The sequence below is a fragment of the Corvus brachyrhynchos genome, unplaced genomic scaffold (genome assembly GCF_000691975.1).
Source record: "Corvus brachyrhynchos isolate BGI_N302 unplaced genomic scaffold, ASM69197v1 scaffold200, whole genome shotgun sequence".
NCBI lineage: Eukaryota > Metazoa > Chordata > Aves > Passeriformes > Corvidae > Corvus > Corvus brachyrhynchos.
In genome coordinates this window covers 5,449,127-5,458,278 of record NW_008236184.1, presented here as the reverse complement: position 1 = coordinate 5,458,278, position 9,152 = coordinate 5,449,127, and positions in this window count along the sequence as shown.

The window sequence follows — 9,152 nt, the reverse complement described above, 5'->3', positions numbered from 1 at the left end:
CAGAGTAGCAGGAAAATGTTTCTGTAGGCCCTGCTGTGCTCTGTGTGGGCCAGGAAAATATTGCATACAGAGTATATATAGTGTTCTAACTCACTGCATGCTTGAGCCTATAGGTAACACTCTGCTAATACACAGAAAAATGCAGTTTTCTGGCATGGACAGCTCTGGAAGCTGGAAGGAGAGAGTATCCCGAATTCTGAGGGGTGAAGTAGGATTGTGGGGTTCAGCTCAGCTTTGCCAGGAGTTCAGGCCTTGCTTAAGATGCATCTTCTCAGTCTCTCTCTGGCTGCACGCTCATTCAAAGCCGTTTCTTTCTCCTCATTGAAGGCTGAAGAAAAGCAGGAAGATCTGCTTCCTCTGCTATTCTTCTGTCATCTTTCTGCATTTTTACATAGTGGGAAGAAGCCCTGCGTTGTGGGTGATATGAAAAACTGAACTTCCTGCTTTCCCTTCTCCCTTTCTTTGTGCCCGGGGCTCTTTGAGCGCCAGCCCCGGGATCCGCATTCAGGCCTTGGCACGGCTGCCGCCCCCTCGCTCTCCTTCCAAGCTGTGCTGCTTCTTGGAATGAAATCCCTGGGATTCCTGACAGTCTCCCTGATTCTTTAGTGCTGGCAGCAGCAGCCAGAGAAGTCATCCGTGTCTCATTAACTGACTGACCCAGGATCCCCAGTCCGCCGCGCTGGGAACTGGGTTGAGGACGGGCTCAGGGAGGTTTTCAGGGGGAGCTGAACTTCTCCCTGCCGGGATTTTCACCTGGGCTTGGATTTGCATCACAGAAGTTTTGCTGCTGATTTCTCTAAAAATATATTTTAGCACTTTAAAATTAATCTGTGTCAATATGTGATGTGTAAATGCTAATTTTATATCATCTTGTTGCTTGCAATAAATAATTCCAGCCTCATGGTTTCTTGGTGCTGGTACCTAAAATCCTGAACCTGTAGGTTTGCAGGTAGCTGCTTCTATAAAAAAGAAAGTAATTCTTCTAATATAACAATATCATTCTTAACTAATACAGTGGAAAACCATTTCAGAGGTGCAAATCCTTTATTTAAATAGAATAAAAATGGAATGTAAAAAGACAATTTCTCAGGATTCTTCAAGCTTTTAATTAATCTTGATGACTTACTGCCATATGACTGCTTAAAAAAAAAAAGCTGTGTACTTTGGCTGCCTGACGCAATTGCTGTGCATGGGTTTGAAGACCTTAGGAAATAAAGAAATGTGGAATAGTAGCTCTCTCTTTTAAACTTGGCTTTTACCATGCAGAGGCCAGGGTGATTGCTTGATGGAATCCTTGTTCTCAGCTTATTGACGCAGTGGGAGCTTGTGGCTCCGCGGCTCATTTCTGTGATAGCAACTCAGGCTAATTGTTGGTAGTAATGAATTATTATTCTCAGTGCTATTAGAAGGGAATGGGGTGTTTGGCCAGTGTATTTCAGAGGGATTTGTTGTCAGCAGATTTATTTCCTTTGGGAAGGGGAGTCTTTTCGTTGTAAATTATTATTTCCCATACCTGATGTTTTATCTTATCTCGTTGTTTTCCTGTTCTCCCTTCCTTCCGCCTTTCCTTCCTTCCTGCCTCCCCCATTTTAAGATGTTTTTGACCTGTTACTGGAGGCTTTTCTGTATTCCAGCTAAAATCCCAACCAAACATCCTGGTGCATCCTGTGGGATGGATGTGACCACGGTGATCATGGTCCCTGGTACCCACTGACAAGGCCCAGTCTCCAAACCAGTTCCCAAACCCTGGGAATTCATTTCTCAGAAGGGAAGTTTGCCTCAAATTCCAAAAGGACCCATTTATTTTGTCATGTTCCGTTTTGGCTTTCATGGGTTTTCTTTCTTTTTCGAGTGTGAATTGTGAGCTGATCACTCCAGTTTTGCAGTTTCCCCTCTCTTGGGGCATTAACAGAGCCATTGGTTACTTTTCAGGGAAATGAGATTCAATTATGTACTGCCTTCACCCTGCTGTTCAGTACTTTGCAAATCAGTATCCAAATTTAATATGATTCTTAATTAAACCTTCTTGAGATACCAGAATAATAGTCAGGGATGATGTAGTCTGTCTCCTGTGCTGCATCCTAGAAAATGGGACGAATGAGGAGAAAAAAAGGGACAGTTTGGATATCTTTGAGTGCATAATCTCATATCTTGAAGTGTTATCTCATTCGGAGCTAATTAAGAGCAAAGTTTTAGTGGATAACTAATTTTTCAGCGCTGGGTGATAACTTACAGCACGTGGAGAATAAATCACTGTGCAAGGTGCAGATAGCAAGATTTTACTTTTAAAATCTTGGAGGAAAACCTGCACCTCTTACGGCAATAATTAGTTTTAATCAAGTGCTGTTGAAGTTGACAAACACAAGCCAAGTAATAATGTCTGTTGATGCAGCAGAGATTCACGAAGCTTTGCAGGCAAACATCAAACCCTGCGTGTAGGAATGTTGGTCTTGGTGTGTGTCCTGCTGCTAAGAGGCTCTGGAAGCTGCTCCTGGAAGCTGCCTCTTTATCCACGTTGCAGTGAGTACATTCACTGAATTCCAGGTGCATTCTTCTCCAGCTTTCCCTCAAAATTGACTTGCAAAAGCTCCGTGTGCTTCATGCAGGTATTTGAGATATTTAGAAAGTAACCAGAGCTGTTCGCTGGGGTTGTGTTGGGAAAGCATGGCTGGAAGGGAGTCTGACAGGACAATCCTGTCTGTAAATCCCAGATCACTCAGAGAGTTGGTGTGACGGTTTATTTTGTGTTAGTGGTAGATTCTGAAGTGGATGTTTTATTTTTTTAAATCACTGAGGGAAGGGAAATTAATGTGAATTTGTGACCTCCCGCGTGGCTTCTTGGTCCTGTCTTTTTTTATACAAAGAGACAGCATTTCAGACTGTTCCTGAGTGCTCTAACAGTTGTTATATCTTGATTAGAACGCTGTAAACCTTTGTCACAGTGATTCTAAGAGGACACAGTGTGTTTAGGAAGCTCTTTACACATCTGTTTGCAGCTGGCTGGGGCTCCACTGCTCCTCATTCCATAGGAGTTGGCTCTTCTGTCAGCCAGGAAGGCTCAGTGAAGAATATTCTTAATAAAAAGTAAATTTGTCTGGCAATGACCCTCTCCCAAATAACTGTGTTCACTCTTAGCCTTAGGTGTGAGTTGTTTGCCTGCAGAGAGACTCCTGTGTCAGAGCCAGGATTTCCCAAACTGGTGTTTCTGCCATTACTTGTCATGGAAATCATTCCAGCAAAAGGAATTCCCAGCTGCAAAGAGAAAGACACCAGGGACAATTAAGTTTGAGCATGGCTGAAAAAACCTGGAGTCTCCAAGAAAATGGAGATTACCACTGTGTCAGCAACCTTATTTAATACCAAAAGTAATAATATCGTTCACCTAGCGGGGAAAGTCTCCTGAGACCGGTAAAGCTTTCGTTACGGATTAAGATAAAATGTGACTTGCTTTAAATCAAGCCCACTTTAGACATGACTTAAGTCTTGGCAGACTTTTCCTAACAAATCTCTCACAGCTGGAGCAAGTCCCTGCCCCAGCATCTCTGCCCAGCATGGTTGGTGCATCCTCATTGTCACCAAACAAAAAACCCCCACGGGGTTAAGTGTTCAGTACTGAATTTGGGGTGTGTGGTCACCTGGTTTGGCTGGTTCTCCCTCCTGGAGAGAGGAAATAACCTGTAGGAGAAGGGCTGGAATGGAGGTCCAGAGGGGCAATTGCCTGCACTAACATGCCAGGTTTTATGTGTCAATGCTTTTAGAAGGTATTTCCCATGTCCCAGAGCACAGCAAAATACCACAAGCATCTGCCAAAAGCATAAGACAACCTTTAAGACACGGGGATTATGTTGAAAATTCCAAACTCTGCCTGTTACCAGCAGCAGCTCAGGGGGCTCTGTGTTTGCTTTTCCAAGATCCTGTCACTCGTCACTGAGTTTTGGTGCTTTTATCACTGTGGGGTTTTTGAATCCAGGCAGTGATAGACATCCCAAAGAACTTGGTGACATCACTGGTGTGGGATGAGATGGAGGGCTCTGGCTGGAATTTACAGAATTTATTGGTGTTTAGGTATGAAACAGCATCACTGACCTTCCTGAAACTTACTGAATTTGGGGATAGGCAGGTTTTACCAACGTAATAGATATAAACAAGAAGAAGTGTTTGCCAGGACCAGGTGAGGAGAATATTCCTTGGGTTAATTATCCGTGGAATTCCAAGTTCAGTGGTGATGTGCTTCCATGGGCTCATACAGAAGGATTTTGGTGGGAGATCCTGTCCAGAAGCTTCCACCTGAACTGCTGCAGTTTTTATGATCTCCTCCCCGACAGATTCTTAGTATTAGCACTGATCTTAAAGTTGTAGGATCTGGGTTTAAAATTGCACAATCACAGAATCATTAAGGCTGAGAGAGCTTCATCGTTCAGGCAGGTTGGTTCAAGGGTCGTAATGTTTCTATTAAAAGATCTGCAGCACCCATGTGATTCACAAGGAAATCTCTTGTTTGTGAGCCTGCAGAGGTAAATAACACCTGATGGCTCCAGCTTTATGGGTGCTTTCTCAGCTGCCGTGGCAGGGAATGCATTGCTTGGGGAAAATCATGAATACAGTTTGAGCTTAAGGAAGCCCAGGTCTCTGGAGGTGCCATCAGCAGCTCTGCCCAGGCTGTTTTGGCATTTCCAGCAGCATTTTGTTGACTGATTTTTACTGGTTTCAAGCCTGTTTTTCTTGCCAGCTGTTCAGATGAGTAGATTTGCTCCTACAATTACCACCTGTCCTTTATGAGCACTGATACGCCGTGTAAATAGAGGTTTCTTTGACTAAGAAATACTCAATCCTCTTGTGTGTGCAACAAAAAGCAAATAATATTTGTACCTGCTACTGCCTTGTACTTGTTCCTTTGGTGCTGCCTTCATTCCCAAAGCCTCGGAGGTCCCACCCCAGCAAAAAGAGTTTTTCCTGATGAAAGCCAGTAGCCTCCTTAAAGCTTGGAGGATGTTGCATATTTATGACCGTTCTTCTGTGCCTTTGCCTCCCCTCTGGTTTGAATTACAGGGACTTCAACCTGTGGCTGTTTTGGTTGCCTGAGACAAATGCAGGAAGTCACAGCCTGTCATCGAGGCACTCGAGCTTCCCGGGATTTGTTTCACTCCCTCTTGCAGATTTTCAGGAGACTGAGTTCAGTTTTTATAGTTCAGCCTTGAGAGCTTCCTTGGTGAGCCTTGCAGGTGGAATTTAGGGCTAGGGAATGTGGTTTATTAAAAATGGAGATATTTTTACCTTCCTGATTGTTCAGTTTCACAAATCTTAAATATCCAAGAAGCCAAGAGTTTAGTCAGAGTGTAGAGAGCTTCCTTCTGCAGAAAATTGCCCTCAGGGGTTAAGGAGGCTGCTCAGAGCATGCAGGAGCTGTATTTTTACAGCTGGGGGTTGGAGTTTAGTGGGATTAATTCAGAACCATTTCCATACTCATCTAACACTTCCTCATTGCTTTTATTAGAGAGAGAAAAAGACCAATTTTTATTTTTTTACCTGCCTTTTGGAAGTGATTATGGAATTCCTTTTTCATAGGGGGGAAATTTCCATTTGTGTTGTCCTTCACCTTCGAAGGAATTTGCTGCAGAGCCTGCTCTCTTCTGTCATAATGACTCTTAATTACTAAAAGATCACTAAAGCTAATCACTGTGTTTTTAATAACAAGAAATTTACTGTCACTGCCTGAAGTTGCTGTTTATAAACAGGTGATCTCCCTTTTTTTTTCTCCTTTTACTTACTCTCTTCCATCTTTTGTCTGGGGTCTGAGGTGATTTTTTCTTTTCATTCCTATTTTTTTCCCCCTTCACCTTTCGTGTTAATGCTTGGAGGATTGGGGAGGACCTGTTGGATTGCTTTAGGCACAGAATGTGGTGTGGGCCCCAGCCAAATGCTTCTTGTTGTGCTGGCAAATCATTAGAATGTGTTTTGGAGCTTATTCCCTGCTTCTGCTTATCATAAACATCCAGGAATAACTTGTAGGATTCTCCAGATAGATCCTGGGGCTGACAACTGGAGATGGAGAAATATCTTCTCTAAAAAATCCAGATCAAACAGTGGGATTAGAATGTTTTGCTTTGCAGGCAGTTCTTGTGCTTCTGGACAGGTGAAAAATGCTCAGTCTTGTCCGTCACTCTGTGGACACTGCTCAGTTTATTAAAAATATAAATAAATACTGGCTGCTGCCTGGTTTTCACCTCTCAGACAAGTCCCTCCCTTCTAAAAATGGGGGGAAGAAGATGCAGGTTCCCCGTGCATGGTGTTGGATCTCAGCAGATAACCTGGGTCTGATCTTTCTCCAGCAGCAGCACTTGCAGCTCCTCTTCCTGCATTTCAAAGCAGAGTTTAAACCTCCCTGTGTTTTCCAGGCCAGGAATGATATTGCCTGCCTGCATTTGCTCATTCCCCTGAATAATTGGTGCCTGTGAGCCCAGCCACAGGTTTTCCAGGGAATTTCTTATCCAGAGGCACCAACACTTAAATTTTATTTATTTTTTATTTATTTTTAAGCTTAATTCCTAACTTTCGTAAGGCATGGAGACAAGATGTAATTCCTGAAAACAATTTTCTCTCCTCTGACCTGTTAACCTGTGCTAAGGGTTGGAATTCCTTGAGCTGGGAATCTGCCCAGTTTGGGAATCTTTCCTTGGGTGGAACAACTGGGCTTGTGTGGAAAGCCAAGATTTCATCTCTGCTATTGCCCTTGCAGAGAAAATCGAAGTAAATGATTCTTACCTTAAACAGTTTCCATCTCTAATAGCTTTTAAAAGAATGTAATGATTATTTTGGAAAAGAGCTGTAGGTAGGACATCCCTTTCCTCTGGATAAGCACCAGAGAGCAGTGGGGAATGATGTCAGTGCTGCCCATGGATTACTCTCATAAACTTTTAACTGTCTTTTTCCAAACCTTCTTGGTTATCTGAAGTAGTTGTGGAGCAGGGAATTCTCCTTGTTCCCAGGTGGGTTGTTCCAGAATGTTTCCTCAACACAGAGAAATTGGGGATGCTCCTACTCCTGCAGCAGTGGGAACGGCATCAAATGCTTGGGATGACACAGCCAGAAAAATGGCCCAGGTTGGACACAGTTGGAAACTGGGAGGTGGCAAAATAACCTGGCTTCTTTCCCACCTCACGCAGACAATTACGGGACTTGTTTGATGGCAGCAAAATTCCCGGAGGGATTTGGGAAGGACTGTGGTGTCGGAGTTGGGATGAGAACGTTGGAGAGGGAGCACGGATAAGGAATCCATGACTAATGCAGGTTTGGTGGAGCAGCACGTGGTTGTGTTGTGTTGTCGAGCAGGAAATGTCAGATTGTGTTTAGAGATCACAGAGTCCTTCACTCCAGGAAGGTCTTCACAGGGAGTCGGGACAGAAATGTGCCACCAACCTGAGCTAGGTCGGGTTTCTGGAAAGCTTCTTTCACTCTCTGAACGATGTCTCTCACCAGCCTCGTCCTCTCTTTGGGTTTCGGGTATTCCCTGAGTATGACAGGTTCCAAAATGCACAATACTAATGTGTGTTTGATGCTGGGGTTTGTTGGCAACCAGTCTGAGTGGCAAAAACCTCAACCTTTTTAGAGCTAAATAGCATCAGTTTCTTGTGCGCTGCTGTGATATGTGTAGGAATGGGAATTCCCATTACTAAACACCTGCAATTGCAGCGTGCAGGATTTCTCTGCAGCCAGTCCTTGGGAAAAACGTGCATCTCCAAAGCAGTTCAGCTTTTCTTTGTGGTTTTGTTACTTTTGTTCCTGTGAGGAAAGAGAAGTCCAAACATTTTGGCGATTCTGCTCGGCAGCCAGAGGTGGGAGCAGTTACTTGTGCTGTGGGTATTTGCTGTTGTTGGGGCCAGGCTCTTTGTGGTGGGCTTTGTACCTGGCAGGTGCCAGTGATCTTTTCACTAAATTGCTGCAGGCAACAGGAAAGAAAAGCAAGATTTCCTGAAGCAAAACGCTTTGTGTCTTTGCCCTTCAGCTTTGCTGCTGCAACTGAGCCAGCGAGGGGTTGGAATTGTGATGAGGTGAGATGTGACAGAGAAAACGTGACAAGTTGCAGCTTTTTCATGTATTTACTTGGTGTGTCTGGCAGCACTTGGGTTGTTTCCCTGCTGTACTATCCTGCCTGTTCCAGGGTCAGGATGCCATGGACCAAGGGATTGGAACCTGGAGAGGGCTTGGATTTCTGCTGGTGGAGCTGGGCTGTGTCCTCAAATAAAACACGGCTGGGTTGGAGGAGGGGACAGGAATTTTCCTGTTCATGTTGTGCGAGACCTTTCCCAGCTCGGCTTCCCGGTGCCCCTGAGGGACACAATCCCCCAGCAAAGCCCTGTGCAAGGTGGGGTGGTTTAAGGCATTGCCTCCCTTTGCTGTGGAGGAAGGGTTTGTCTGTAAAGTGAGAAGCTGTAATGAACCCGCACGGCTTCACTGCTGGTTTTAAGGGTGGCTCTGTTGGTGCCCTGAACACTGCAAACAGAATTGTTCTTGTCCTCGTGTGCGAGGAAAGTGCCAGGGTGGGGAAGATGTGGGAATTTTGTTTGTTTTGGTCTCTGGGTCTGGCTCCACCGTGGACCCTGCATTCTGTGTGCTCATTCCAGCTCGCCTTTACCTTAAAAACAGAAATCATCCCGCATGGAGCAGGAGCTTCTCTGTTGCCTCAATTATTTCTTAATTCTCTTGTGCTCTTTGCAAACTGGGCCCGTGAGTTTATTACAAAACAAGAGCAGAGTGAAGCTCTGAGAGGTTCTGGCTGTTCAGGAAGCGACTTTTAATGGTGATGGCATTAAACCCATCAGCTCTAACTACTCATTCTGTTGAAGAAGTGTTTGTAAAGCATTATAAATAGTGTTTTTCCATGTTTCAGATCTATTTGTTTCACTTTCCTTTCAGCTGTCAACACTTCAGATTGGAACTGAAATGCCTTATTCTTTTAAGACATCTTCATTTCTTACCAAGTACCTCGTCTGTTCTCATTAGTAGCTCTGTGACAGTCCCACAGTTAAGTGTGAAGAAAGTTCTTGGGGAAAAAAAACCAACTCCATTTCTACCCAAAGGGTTTGTGGAAGGCTGCAGCAAGGCTTATCTAGGATTAGCAGCGAGATTCCTGAGCTCTGGTGCTGTGGTTCAGC